We start from the raw sequence: 14,039 nt of genomic DNA on the forward strand, positions 1-14,039 counted from the left end.
TGGGAAGGAATCAAAGGTGCGACAATAATTATAAATTATGAGACAAGTTGAAGAGTATAAAGTATATAACGGATATTAAATTAATTTTTTCAGTCAAAAAAAAAAAAAAAAAAAAAAAACAAAAACAATAATTTTAAATGTTAAATTAAACTTTATGTTTAGTGTCCCTTGACGTGCCTTATGTGTGGTGGAGATTAAATACATATATATTACGCAGAGAAGAAAGTCTCTTGCATATTTTATTCGAATGTATGCAATTCCAGGCTTAGAAAAAGGATTTTTACGTTAATGCGTTATTTGGTTATCAGAGATAGACTTTTAAACGTGTTTCAGGATCTAAATTTTGTAATGAAAGCTAAAGTAACAAAATTACAAATTTTTTTGTGCACTTAATAAATAATAAAATTACTAAAATTATGACGATAGCCACAGCCGTCCATGAAGGATGTTCCTACATTTTAAAATTTCTGCTAAATTTTGACCCGTGCCGTTTATATAAAATGGCGCAAATTATATTATTATGTAATACAAAAATAAGATGATAAATACTTCAAATAATTTTAATTTTTTTTAGTAATTTTATTATAAATCAAAACAAAATGTAAATAAACATATATTTAGTATGTTGAAATCATTTATAATTTAAGGTTATAAAATGCTATGAACATAAAAAAGATGTTAACATAAACAGTTAAAAAAATTTGCAACTGCTGTATAACCGCCAATCATTGTTTATAACTGGAAAGATTTTGTTATTGAATTCTTTAGCATTTAATAAGTAATTGTCATTAAGGGGTGTTTTTTATCTTTATTTTTGCTTTATTCTTTGTATTCCATAATAATTTTGTTGCAGAAACACTTTCCTGATCCATAAAATCGAAGTCAAATTTGACCGGATTCTCATTTTGCTGCCGCCAAACAAGCCTTTTGTGCAATCCAGGGCCGTATAAATTTCACCATGCAATTCTCGTCAGCAAGCTCACGCATTTTTCACTGCTGAAAGCGCGATTGATTGCCGGCCATTGTTGTTGGCAACAATGCAAAAATGACGGGAAAAAGGCAGAGACCGGCGGCGCCTGCCGGCCGGCGCCGGGCATTGACACACACAAAAGAGGCGCCGGTGCGGGAAACAAACGCCGGCTGATGATACGCCCGAAAACAAGCCCTTTCCACCAAAACACACCGAGACCATTCATTAAATAATAACTCGCTCTCAGCAGCAGTGATAACAGTCGGCAGACAGACCGAGGGATGCAATCTGTTGCCATTCAAGTGGCGAAACCACGCTGATTGCGATGATGGGGCGAAACTTGGTGCGCCTCCATTCAGGCGCCACTTTGCAATCAACGCGAGATTATCTCTTCTCGCAGCGAGGAGGGCCGCAAAACTCGCTCTAACGATGCAAAGTTTGCACCAGATCGAGGCAAAAATGCCGTACGTTCGTCTCGCACTACCATAGCACCTAATATACAGATACATTCACAGCCACACGTTCTGCAGTGTATGTTTGCGGAAAAGCGAAAACCGCGCGCAGATGCCTCGAGTACGTCTTTGCAAAAGAAGCAAACACGGCGTGTGGCTGCTCCAGCTTGTGTCTGCGGATTACATTGTCAAGATAAAGACGAGAACTTTTGCAAAGACCCAAAGAAACAATTAATGGTTGTTCTCTTATTGAAAAAGCAAAAACTACTGAAATATTTATTAAAAAAACGCAAGAGCTCATTTTTTTATAGAAAAATTATTGACAAACTTTCAACATTTTTTAATGGTTTAAAAATGAATGAATTGAATCAAATTGAGGATCTTTAATTTAATTAAACGTGATGTTAGATGAATTTTGGGGTTTCTGAGTATTTTAATCTTTGGTTTTGATTTAATTTTGCCTAAAATAAAATTTGCTTGAAAAATTAAATAAACAAATTTGATTGTTTATAAATGTGTGGAAGATCTATTGAGTTTGACGTTTGATTCGAACGAAGCGTCAAAATTCATCCTCTCCCGTTTTCCAGATCGGCTGGCTGAGTCAAACAATTAATATTTGCAGAAGCACGCCTGCAGTGTACTGTGTGTGCACTGCACAGGGTGTCGAATTTCCCTAAATGGAGTGTCAAATAAGACGAAAGCGGCCGCATCAGCAGCATCTTGATGAGAGCAAAAAGAGGGTGGCGGCTGTTTATATTAAACTGCGCGTCGCTCTCGTTAGGCAAACACCGACACCCAATATACAATTTCACCCCGCCGCCGTCAGTCCAAAAACAGCGACTGCATCAGCAAAACGCAAGCGAGCCTCCCCTGAAAAGGGATATTTCATATTGCATTGTTTGATTAGGGCTCTCCTCAAAAGCTCTCATTCTGCAGTCGATTGGCGATAATATTGCTTTGAATGGACGGAAAAATACAATATCATGTTACGACTGTCATTGAATTTTTTTCAAAATGCTGCAAATTTTACTCTTATCAGTCTTAATTGCAAAGTTTCACTTCATGTTTGTCGTGCAACGCTAATTAGCATGTTTATGCTCAAATGTTTCATTGCATGGAGTCAAAGTAAAATATCATGAGCTAAAAGCGCCTGTTAAATTTCCTTGTAAAAAAATTAATAATTACAGTAATGATTTTGATTTTTAGATTTTTTGTTAACTTAATTGTTCAAATTGTTACAAAAATTTTGCATTAAATAATAATCTTATAATCCTGTCCTTTAAAATAAATTAATAAAAACTGCCGTTTGGGCTGTTCCGAAGCAAATAAACTCACAAAACAAAAACAAAAACTGGAAATTCTGATAATGTTGACGAGATGAAACGTTTTGTGAAAGGAAAACAGGAGCACTTTTTTCTTTGTCGAGAGAGTAACAAATTTGTTCCCTGATGAGCTTTCACCGGAGCATTAACTTTTATAACTCCGAGAGTCTCCGTCTCTTTTCTTAACAATGCTGAAACTTTTCCCCTTGGATATTAATAATCCGCGTCTGGCAAAAAAGTGAATTGCGTCGGTGTATTACACAAGCAACAACAACCCATTTTACGGGAGAGAGATGTTTTGCCAGCAATAATGGATCGTTTCCGCCGTAATAAATCTCGAATCATTAAACACTATCTCGGGTGTTTCATCGCGCCATCATTTTAACTCTCGCATACAAAGCCATTATTTAAAATTCGTCCGACGCCGCGTGCAATATTTTAATTCAATAAAACGCGTTGAAAGATAAACTCGGTGAAGCACATTTTTCATCTGGCGCCGCTTTTCATGAACAGCTTTAATGCAAATAAAACGCTCGCGCCGGTTTAATTTTATATTTATGCAAACATGCACGTTATACACCGGCAATAAAAGCGGTTTGGATTTCGCGAACAAAAGCAAAATTACACGCGTGTACTCGTGGATTTTCGCTGATATTGCAAAAATGACTGCGGAAAAGCAAACATTTAATTAGAATGGATATCGCGAGGGAGTTCTGTCGGCAAAACTGCTGATTATTTGGGACTAATTAGAGTAAAAAAAACTACAAAAGATTCTCAAATCCTGGGTTATTTGGTAGGGTTTACAGCCGATAAGCACCCAAATGGAGCTTGGCAGTATTATTTAGACTGTCCAGATGATCTACAAAATAATATTAATTTTCTCTTTAAAATTGACAGTTATTTTGCTTATATTATATTATATATATATATATGTTCTATTACAAAAGTTTTATTTATTTATAATTGTACAGTTTTATAGATTTATTAGTTATTTTTTTTAATATTTAATCCTTTTGCATTCTTTTTATAGCACTTAATCACAAAACTGACCTCAATGATATGAATTAAAAATTAATATAAATAAAAATATTCTCTAATTTACATGGCTAGCAGCTTCACACAAACATTTTTGCTTCAGCGGTTCTGAAGAAAACTTATTCTTTATTTAGAAATTGAAATAATTTTAAAAGATGAAATAAAATTAATCCTATAATAAATATCATTTTAACTTCTTGCATAAAAAGCAAGACCAAATTTAATCAAACAATCAATCTTTACTGGTTTGATTGCAAAATAATAAAATTAATCTGCTCCATCCGTGATGTTGAGCAATGTCGATCTCACCTACTCTGTGATGCAAACAACCCTTTACAAATAATCAATTAGCTCAAGACACAAATATTTACCGAGCTTGTGTGTTTGCTCGCTGGAAAATTCATGCGTTTTCCTCTGCTTTCCGCTTTAATCGATCCGAACTCAATTACAAACAATCAGGGTGAGTAATCGGGCCGAGTGCTCCACATTTTTTTCCAATCCAGTCTCTCTCTCTCTCTCTCTCTCTCTCTCTCTCTCTCTCTCTCTCTCTCTCTCTCTCTCTCTCTCTCTCTCTCTCTCTCTCTCTCTCTCTCTCTCTCTCTCTCTCTCTCTCTCTCTCTCTCTCTCTCTCTCTCTCTCTCTCTCTCTCTCTCTCTCTCTCTCTCGCGAGACGCATGGTGCGTCTGATCTGATTTATCTGGATTGTTTTTCAATTAATACTTTTCCTTCCCTCGCGTCGGTCTGCCGGTCCGATAATAGCAAAGCACACCCCTCGGGGGTTGACTTCTCAGTCAGTTAGTTTCAAATCATCGGAACGCATATAGGCTGCAACCACCCCTCGCCCATGCAGTGCAGTTTGCGCCAGGGATGCTCGCTAGTCGAGTGAAAAATTGCCAAACAGCTGCGGCGAATCGTCGTTCGATAGCCCTATCAATTTGCACCGAGAGCAATCAAGCCCGAACTGCAACGTAAAATCGAAGGCAAAATTAATTCAATTAAAATTCCAAAATTCAAAATTATGGGAAATTCAGGCAAAAAAATCCATTTTTTGATTTCTGCTGATATGGCATTCTTTGCAATGCCGTGCAAAATAATTTTAATATTTAAAAAAGTTATGAAATAATAATTTTTGAAATTGAAGTCCTAAAATAGAAAAAAATAAAACGTATCATTAAATTTTGAGGGAAAAAAACATGTTATTTTTAATCAATGAACCTTAAGTAAAAACAGAAATTAAAAACACATAATACTTATAAAATCTGCTTTCAATTTAAAGTTTTTTGCTAGATTGAATTCAAACTCCCCTCCCCTCTCCTTTCATATCACATCAGACGGTTTTGTTTTTCAAAATTTAAATTATGTCGGCTGCTTTCGCATCGTCCCCTGCACACACAAGATGTTTTCACACTTAAGTGCATTAATTTAATAACTTTCAAGTCAACATCACTCTCTGTCTGACGCGAGCTTTTCGCTCTCCAGATAATGATATCGAGCCTCTGCACAATATTATGTTTATAATATGCGCGAGCAGTGGAATAGATAAAGGGTTTGTTCAACTCTCTCGTCACTTGCTGGCTGGATGGTTTGACAAAACGAAACACAAAAGTTGTCACAGAGCAGTGTGGTGTGGTGTGGTATCACGCTGTGCACCCCTTTTGTGCCAATGCGCCCATCGCACTGCATACTCTGCACAGTAAATTATCTTTTCTGATGAATTAACAACTGAAATTCTGTCACTCGACTTTGAAACATATTACAGCGGAAGCAGAGCTTGTTTGCCTCTTTAAGTGGACAACTTCATCATAAATCATTATTTGCAACTAGTTGATAAATAATTTGAAAATTTATGAAGTACATTTGTAATATTGTTCGTAATAGTTAAAAAAAATTAATTTACAATGGCATGCTGGATTGTGTTTTTAATGATGCTTCATGACGAAAATAATTTATCTGTAATTGCCATTTTAATTTTTCTTGTGGAAAAAACTGAAAGAAAACAAAAAGATGTCCTAATATTTAATCTTCTTTATCAAATTATAATTATTTAATATTAATATATTTAATTATTATAAATTAAAACATAAAATAAACAAAATAAAATATAAAAAATAAACTTTATTTTTAAAATAAAAATTGTATATTTGTAATAATTTTAATTTTTAATTTTGCTCGTCAAGTTAACCAACGTTGAGCTAACCGATGCGCCATACCAAGGCATGCCGAAAGTAGTCTCCAGTATGTTCCTCTTACAAATGTCTACGACCATATCACGTTGAACACACCGGTTCTCGTCCGATCACCGAAGTTAAGCAACGTTGAGTGCAGTCAGTACTTGGATGGGTGACCGCCTGGGAACACTGCATGCTGTAGGCGCCTTTTTTTTCATGGATAGCCAATTACAGAAAACGATATTTAATCATTTTCAAAATAAAATTAATGTTAAAACTAAATAAGTTTCTTTTTTAATGTCAATTTGGATACAAGATAAATCAGCACCGGTGGTTTCACTGATTTGCCAAAATAAAATTTCCACGTCAGAGGATCTCGTCATTTCGCGAGTGCTTTTCGGTGCTGCAGCATCAGTGGAGCGGGGACGCGTGTCACTCACGATCGTCAGCGCATATGAAATGATGATGCCGGAGATTTGGCTCGCCAGCATCATACACCATAATTGAACGGTCGAGTGAACTCTGTCACTGAAGTGTCAGGCCCGCAAACGACACATCGTGTATGCAAATAACAAGCCGTTACACACGCCGTAAAAGCAGCGCCGTCGGGGGAGCGTCAGTTGCGAGAGAGATCGATCGATTCGCGATCAATGATGCACCCCAGCGACTGCGAAAGTATGCGGAAAATGCACCGCGGGCCACCACCACTTTGGCTGCCGGATAAAAATTTAATCCCGGCGGCTTTTTGGACGTTTTCAAATTACGCACGCACGTTTCATTACGACGGAAAGGAACCTGCTTTGATCTGCTTTTGAGGTGTCCGGCGGCGCCGCGGGTCTTTTGTTGCGTGCGGCAAATCTCGTTCTGGCCGATGTACAATGAGGAGAGTGGTTGCAGCGTTTTTTGTGTGTTAAAATCATCGCGGTTTCACTTTCTGCAAAGCCGAGCTTTGTGTATAAAAGGACTTAAACGGCGACAAAGGACCTAAATGGAACCATGAAATATTTTTTATCCTGTAAATTCATGATGCAGATTTGCCCACAACACAACCTCTGCTTCTCGCTAGATTTCTAATTTCATTTTAAATTAATTAATTTGTAACTTACCAAATTTGAGGGATTAATTTTTATAAAAACACGCAATTTTTAAAGTTTTTTATAATTTATGATTTTTTTATGTATTTATATAAATATTTTAGCCAAGTGATTACGATTTTCACCGCATTAATTTTTTTAAGTCCTGCTGACATGATTATAAAAAAATACCTCTGTGTGACGTGCATACTTATGAAATAAGAGCAGAATGTTGATTTAAATATTTCCACGAAAAATTGTTAATGGCTGAAAAAAATGTGTTGTTCCTAATAATTTATAAAAAAAATTAAACCGAGCATCACAGAATTTTATTTGATGACTCACAAAATACTTTAAAAAATGACTTGAAAGAATTTCACGATCAGTGCTTTGATTTGAGGTTTTTTGGCTGCAGTTCACAGATGAACAATGCAGGATAATGTCTTTTTTTACGAAAAATTCAATTTTCAATTCAAACACTTAATAAATAGTGGTCACCATTGTTTAATTAAATAACTAAATCCAGATGCATTTGTTTAGTATTATTGTTGTTTATTTGCCCAATTTGTTACCATCACATTGACATTCAATTGTTTGGGCATCAGCACGGAAATTTGTTCAGGGTATTGTATATTGGCAATAATTGCTTAATATATCTTTTGTTATCGTGAACTAAATAAGCTAAATAAACAACAAAAATTAGCCTGAGGCCCATCTCGGCGCGGACCTCTCTTGAGAGGTGTTGCCATTTCCTTATGTATTGAAATTTTCTTTCTTATTTATTGCTAGACTTGATTTGTGAAGAATTATCAACAATAACTGCAAAAGAATGGAGAATAAATAAATAAATGAAAATCTTATAAAAAAGTAGAAAAAAGAAATCTTTATACTTAAAAATTTATGCGCTGTGCGATAATTTTGAGTGCGTTTTACACGCATGGGTCGCGGTTTGTGATCACATTCGATTAATTTGCCATTAGCGAAAGAGTCGGGAACGAAAACAACCGCCACATCACAAATTGCTCTTTTTGGTGGAATTATAAATTTATTCAGTGGCTCCTCATTCGCTCGCTCGCTCTCTCTCGTCAGCATCACACGCGGCGGCGGCGGCGAACGGGCTCTGCGGCTGTCACATTAAAAAGCAGCCCTGGCGCTAAATAGCAGCCGGCGGGTTCCAGTACATTATGTGGCCGCCGAGCGGATAAAATGCAGGCTGGCTGATGGTGGTTGCTACCCCCGAAATGAAATCATTTCGCCGGCTGACGGCTAAAACTCCCGCTTTAAGTTGCAAACCATGTCAACTGCCATGCAGCGTTAACAACGCGCCGAGCGATCTCTTGTTTGCGTTTGTTTTCCTTTCCATTAAGTTGCCAGCTAACTTTGTGCTGCAATGTGGCTTTGTGAATCTCGCAAACGCGCAATGCATGTTACTGTCCTCATTTAAATTTTCACTTAGCGTACATTTTCATCAAAACGCTTTTACATTGTGGACCTTGGCGAAAAAAAAAAATTGAAATTTGTATTTATAAATGCAGTGTGGCATTATTTATTGTTAGAGTGAAGTTGACAATCCTTCATTTAAACTATCTGGTTTTTTTTTTTATTATGTTGATGACTTTTATGAAACTTATTTTTATAGGAAATAAAAATCAGATTGAAATGATTTGCCTATTTTGAAATAAAAAAGTCTCTTGTACAAAAGAAAAACATTTTGACTGAAAGTCGAGTATTTTTGGCATAATGTGTGAATTGTGAATAAATTGCTTATAAATCAATTCACATTTTATTAGGTTCTATGCAAAACTGTGGTTTTATTCAATTCAATTTTATTTTATTCAGTTTTATTTAATTCCACCGACTTTATTGACAATAGTTCTTTAAAAAATACTGCTTTTTTACTTAAATTTTTGCTGATAAGGAAATTTTAAGGCTATATCGGAATTTTGTTTTCAGCTTTCGGTTTTTCATGAAATCAAATTCTCTCTCCCAAAAGGTTTTCCCTTTGAAAAATTTTATATTATCAATTTGGAAGTATTTGATCAAATTAAATAAAATATTTCTAATTATTTTACAGTTATGGCAAGAAATAAAAATAAACAACTATGTCTCCTGCATTTTTATGATACATAAAAAAATTATGTATAAATGTGTGTTTCATTCTGCATTCAGAGGGGATATTATGATCGAGAACACATTAATTCTTATTTCTCTTTTATGCTTTTAATACACGCGTGTGTAGTTTTTGCACCCGGAGAGAGAAATAACGAGCAGACATCTCTGCTTGTTTTTATTGCCACGCACTGCCTGTCTATATTAAAAGCCCATTGTTATTGTGCAATACGCTGCACGCGTGCATTGTTGTAAAAGTGCCACTTTCGCGACAACGACGATGATTTTGCTCTTTTCTTGCGAGACATTCAATTGCGTCGTTTGCTCGTTATTGAAAGCAGAGCGCGCTTTATTACGCCGCGTAAAAGTCATTTGTCATTCGAAAACAAGCTTTTAGCGCTGCTTATTATTTCTCAGCAGAGCGTTGGTGTACTCAACACATAATGTATACATGCTTTGTATGCATGCTGGCGATATAATTACATTCAATTACCGCCACGTCGTGCGACCGTTTTTTACTGCAGCTAGATTTCTAATTGACTTATCGTCCACGGTGAGCGTTAATTAATGAGGGAACATGATATTTCACTTTGAATTAATTTATCACGTATCATGCATTGTCATAAATTAAGTCCACATATAACAGCCTATTTGATCAAAAAGCAATTTAAAAAAGTAAAACGAGTCTTGTGTCTCGGAAAGTAATTCCACGGAAAGGCGATTAATCTACATGGTAATTTAAGAGTTTTTTTTAAGTCCAAGTAGAAAACAAAATAATAAAATTTTTCAAGAAAAAAATCAATTACCAGATTAATTGAAATAATTATTGACATGGTTTAAATATATCAATATTCTCTAAAAATTTTATTTTGCTTTTTTATATTATATTTCATTAATTTATTTAATTAGGTATTTATTTATTTTATTATTATTTTATAACGTCAAGCACCACATCAGTCGGCAAGCGCATAATACAATTTCATGCGCACACAAAATACAAAATATATTCAAATATTTCTCATTCGCTCTTTTACAAGATGGCGATGATATTGAGATTTACGGATTGAGATTCATTGATATTTGTTCACTAGAAAATTAAAATGAAAATTATTAATTTTGAAAACATTATCATAATCAAATTTATGGTTATTATTATTCTTGTTCATTCTCACATTACAAAGACAAACAGTAAAAAACCTATATACAAATTCTATAGAAAAGCTGAATTACGTTACTTTGTGATAAATAATCATAATTCTTGGATTATAATTTTTTTATAAAAATATAACTCTAAAAAACTTGTAATTCCTATCCCAATCTCTGAGTATCTCGATTACATGCAATCTGATCAAATCTCCCCAGGGGCAGGCCAAGACAAATTTGCCATTAAATCATCATGTTTTGCTGGCATTGCCTGAATTGATGGTCCACGTGATGTTAACAAACAAAGCTGGAAACTGAAATGAAACAAATTGAGAAAGCATATAATATATAATTATTTGGATGGGGTTGGAGATGATGTTTTTTTTTTAAATGGATTTAGCTGCAATTTCGTGTGTTTTTTTTATTTAATTTCTTTTCAACTAATTGATTTATTATAATTTTTAATTAACGAGAAGGATTTTTCCTGTTAAATTTCCATAAGCTGATCTCGTTTCCAAGGGAATTAAAATAACATCGCAAACCTTTCGCGTGCATCCTGCTCTTGGGCACCGTGCCTGTCCAAACTTAATTTAGCGCTCAGCATCATTTTTGACCGGCCGCCTGCGAGCTGAGCCGAGAAAATTTAAACTCCTCACACGGCTTGATAGATGAGCGTTTGGCCATTGTCTGGCCGGCGTTTTCTCCAGAGCGAATCACTCACGGCCTGTCAACCGGCAACACTACCACCCCGCCTTCGTCAGGCAGGACGCGGCAATTTTAGCGCAAAATTTGCATGAAACGTGCCCAGTCGGTGCGGGGGAGATTTATTTACGGAAAAATTGACTGGATAAAGAGATTTATGGTTAGGCGAGAGGGGCCGTATTGCTGCACGGCGATAGGCACTTGTGTCATTATTGGTTTTCGTCTTTCAAAGGATTATGCATATTGCTTCTAAAGAGGTTGGATTAAATAAGCGTTGCGAAGCAGGTGTTGAGAAAATTTCATTCGCTTCATTTATTTCATTTCAAAATTGAGCGCTATTTAAAGATATCTAAAGCAGAAGACACACAAAATTGACCGAACAATTGACCGAGAAGAATAAATAGTTGACTTAAACTTTTTTTTTTAAATTTAATTTATTTAGGAATGTCAGAAAAAAGTAAACAATGCAACAATTTGTTTCTAGAGATTGATCATTGAAAAACGGCTGTTTGTGAATTAAAACAATTTTTGCAACGAGGAAAAGCCCGATCAATGCAATTTATGACTCATATTTGGTTGTCTATTGATTTTTTTCCGGAAAATATCACCCTAACATATATCAATTGATGGCAAAGCATTTTATTAAATAAATAATTTTTCTGCGAAGAGTAAAAAAAATTTGACATTAACTTATTGCCACAGCCAAAATTTATTCCTATACTGTGTGGCCTATGAAAATTACGTCTTTTTTACGTACTTGAGATTATCAGGGAGTCGACGGTTTTCGCAATAAAACTCTCTCTCTCTCCATTTCTTTCTGCCACATAAAACCGAAATGCATAGGCGAAACGGCAATAAGCGCGATTTTATTCGGCACTGCCCGCCGCCGCCGTTGCTCTCTAGGCTATTTTTCTTGCTTTTTTTTACAGTCGACTTGATGGGCGCTCGCTTTCAATTGCGGCTCTCGTCGAGCCGCCGTCGTGAAATTCATTACTGGGGATTATCCTGGCGGCGAATCGAGCAAGGCCATTAGATGCGAGTTAAGATGTCACGACAATGTGCTGAGGTTTCGTTGCCGAAAGACATCAAGATTCGGACGAGTCAGTGGGAGAAAGGGCTTGACTCAGCGAGATGGTGTAAACAAGGGTGAAGGATCATCCCTTTTCTCCGCGTGTTTCCGCCTCATTTACTCGCTGCTCGTGCACTTCTCTCTCCCTGCATTTTAGCGGCCCGTGACGTCACTCTGCCCTATTTTATGCCCGCAGAATTAATGAGCACATCATCTAGTGCTCAAGTAAGTGAACTGCAAATGGGCACCCCCGAGGGACCAGCGACGCCGACTTTTGGCCCTTTCGAGACTAAATCTCGAACCATAAATGTGAATTTTCACTTTTTTCGAATGAAATTTTATTTCGGAGAGGAAATTTGCAGAGAACATTTGTAATTGTCCAAATTTTAGTAGTGAGACCCCCTTCGGTTTTACGAGTGTCGCGGTCTCCCCCTCACTATATGTATCAAATACGAGGGTGGCCATCAAGCAGGGACGCGCCCTCAAGAAAAGTGTATTTTGCTTTTTGCAGCTCTTTCGCTGTCTGTATTGCGAACGTCTCTTGACTGAATATTTTGTTTCCGTTTCACTGACTTTTCCGCACATCGTAATGTGATTTTTATTCTTGCGCGCATAGTTTCGGCAGTAAAAAGTCGCACAGACGACACTCGAACATCATGCACGTCGTAAAATATATTTTTCATCCCTCTCCCTGGCCCCTGCTGTGCGGGTGGCCGCTTTTTCATGCGAGATTCATGCAAATATTATATACTTTTGGCTAACGCAGCGCAATGGTGATTTTGCAAAGATTTATATATATTTGCTAACTTTCAAGATATCCCATTCGCAAATGGCGGAGGCTTCGGTTTTTTCCCAATATATTCTATGCACTTTTTCTAAAGAGTTAGCATAAAAGGATTGTGGCACTTATGCTTAGTTCCGCTTAGTTCTGCATTAATTTTAATTTAATTTCATGTTCAATTTTAGCTGGCTAAGTTAATGCCATTTTTATTTTAGTATGATATTAAAATGAGAGAAATTGGAATTGACAAAGTTTCAGACATGAATGCATATAATATACTAATTTACACAACAGACTTTATAAATTTATAAAATATGGTATCTAATTCAATTGAAACCAAAAATAATTTAAAAAAAATAATTTAAAAAGAGTAATAAAAATTAAAAGACGCTTTAAGTAATTTAAATAAATGTTAAAAATTACAAAAAAGAGTTTACCATAAAATGTAAGATAATAAATTGGACTAAAACAATAATAAAAAGAATAATATAAACATCATTGCTATTTTATTTAACAATAACAATTTAGTGTGTCTATATAAATACATTCCAAAGCAGAGGATTACACCTTTTAAAAATAACAAGGCATTAGTGCGGGAAAAAATTCAATTACGCTCGTTTATCAGATGCAGCGTGAGCTGGAAATGAGTAATGGCTGTCAGTGGCTCGGCGTTTTGTTGCCTCTCGGCTAACGTCTTTATAATCTGCTTGTGCGCTGCCGTTCAAATTGAAAACAAATAGAGAGTCTCTGAGATGCTTAATCTAAAATGAAGAGCACTAACGAGATGTGACGATGAAATATATTATTTTTCCCGCGTCACTTGTCACTGCACGGCGATGGGCCGAGAGTGACTTTCGAGTTTTCCCAGCTCAACATCTCACTCGAGACACGACCATTTGTCATCTCGTTTCAAGATTCATCAACTGCTTTGAGGACGAATCCCTCCAAACTGAATTATTATGCGTTCATTACCAGAGGGGAATTTGTCATTCATCGCTCCCAGAAAAATGACGAGAGAGAGCGAGTTGAGATGTATTTGTAACAAATTGAAAGATGAATATCGATCCGGAGTCAATTAGGGAGTTTATAAATGAGTTTCTGCAACATGATGACGAAATGTAAATTGTCTTTTCCTGCCAATTAGAAGACGATTGTTTTGAAAAATTGCCCTTTTCCTTAAGAATTTCTGAGCAAGATGAAATGGAAAAAGCAATT

General features: G+C 35.9%; 1 protein-coding gene and 1 non-coding gene across 2 annotated transcripts in view; both read left to right on the plus strand.

The window, feature by feature from the left end:
- LOC132195242 (netrin receptor UNC5B) overlaps positions 1 to 14,039 on the plus strand; it is a 179,788-nt gene that overhangs the window by 16,897 nt on the left and 148,852 nt on the right. The window lies entirely within an intron of this gene.
- LOC132195597 (5S ribosomal RNA) lies at positions 6,034 to 6,152 on the plus strand. The gene has a single exon (XR_009441652.1). It is a non-coding gene; the product is annotated as a 5S ribosomal RNA (ribosomal RNA).

This window comes from Neocloeon triangulifer, unplaced genomic scaffold (genome assembly GCF_031216515.1).
Source record: "Neocloeon triangulifer isolate White Clay Creek 2 clone unplaced genomic scaffold, ASM3121651v1 ptg000009l, whole genome shotgun sequence".
In the NCBI taxonomy this organism is placed as follows: Eukaryota; Metazoa; Arthropoda; class Insecta; order Ephemeroptera; family Baetidae; genus Neocloeon; species Neocloeon triangulifer.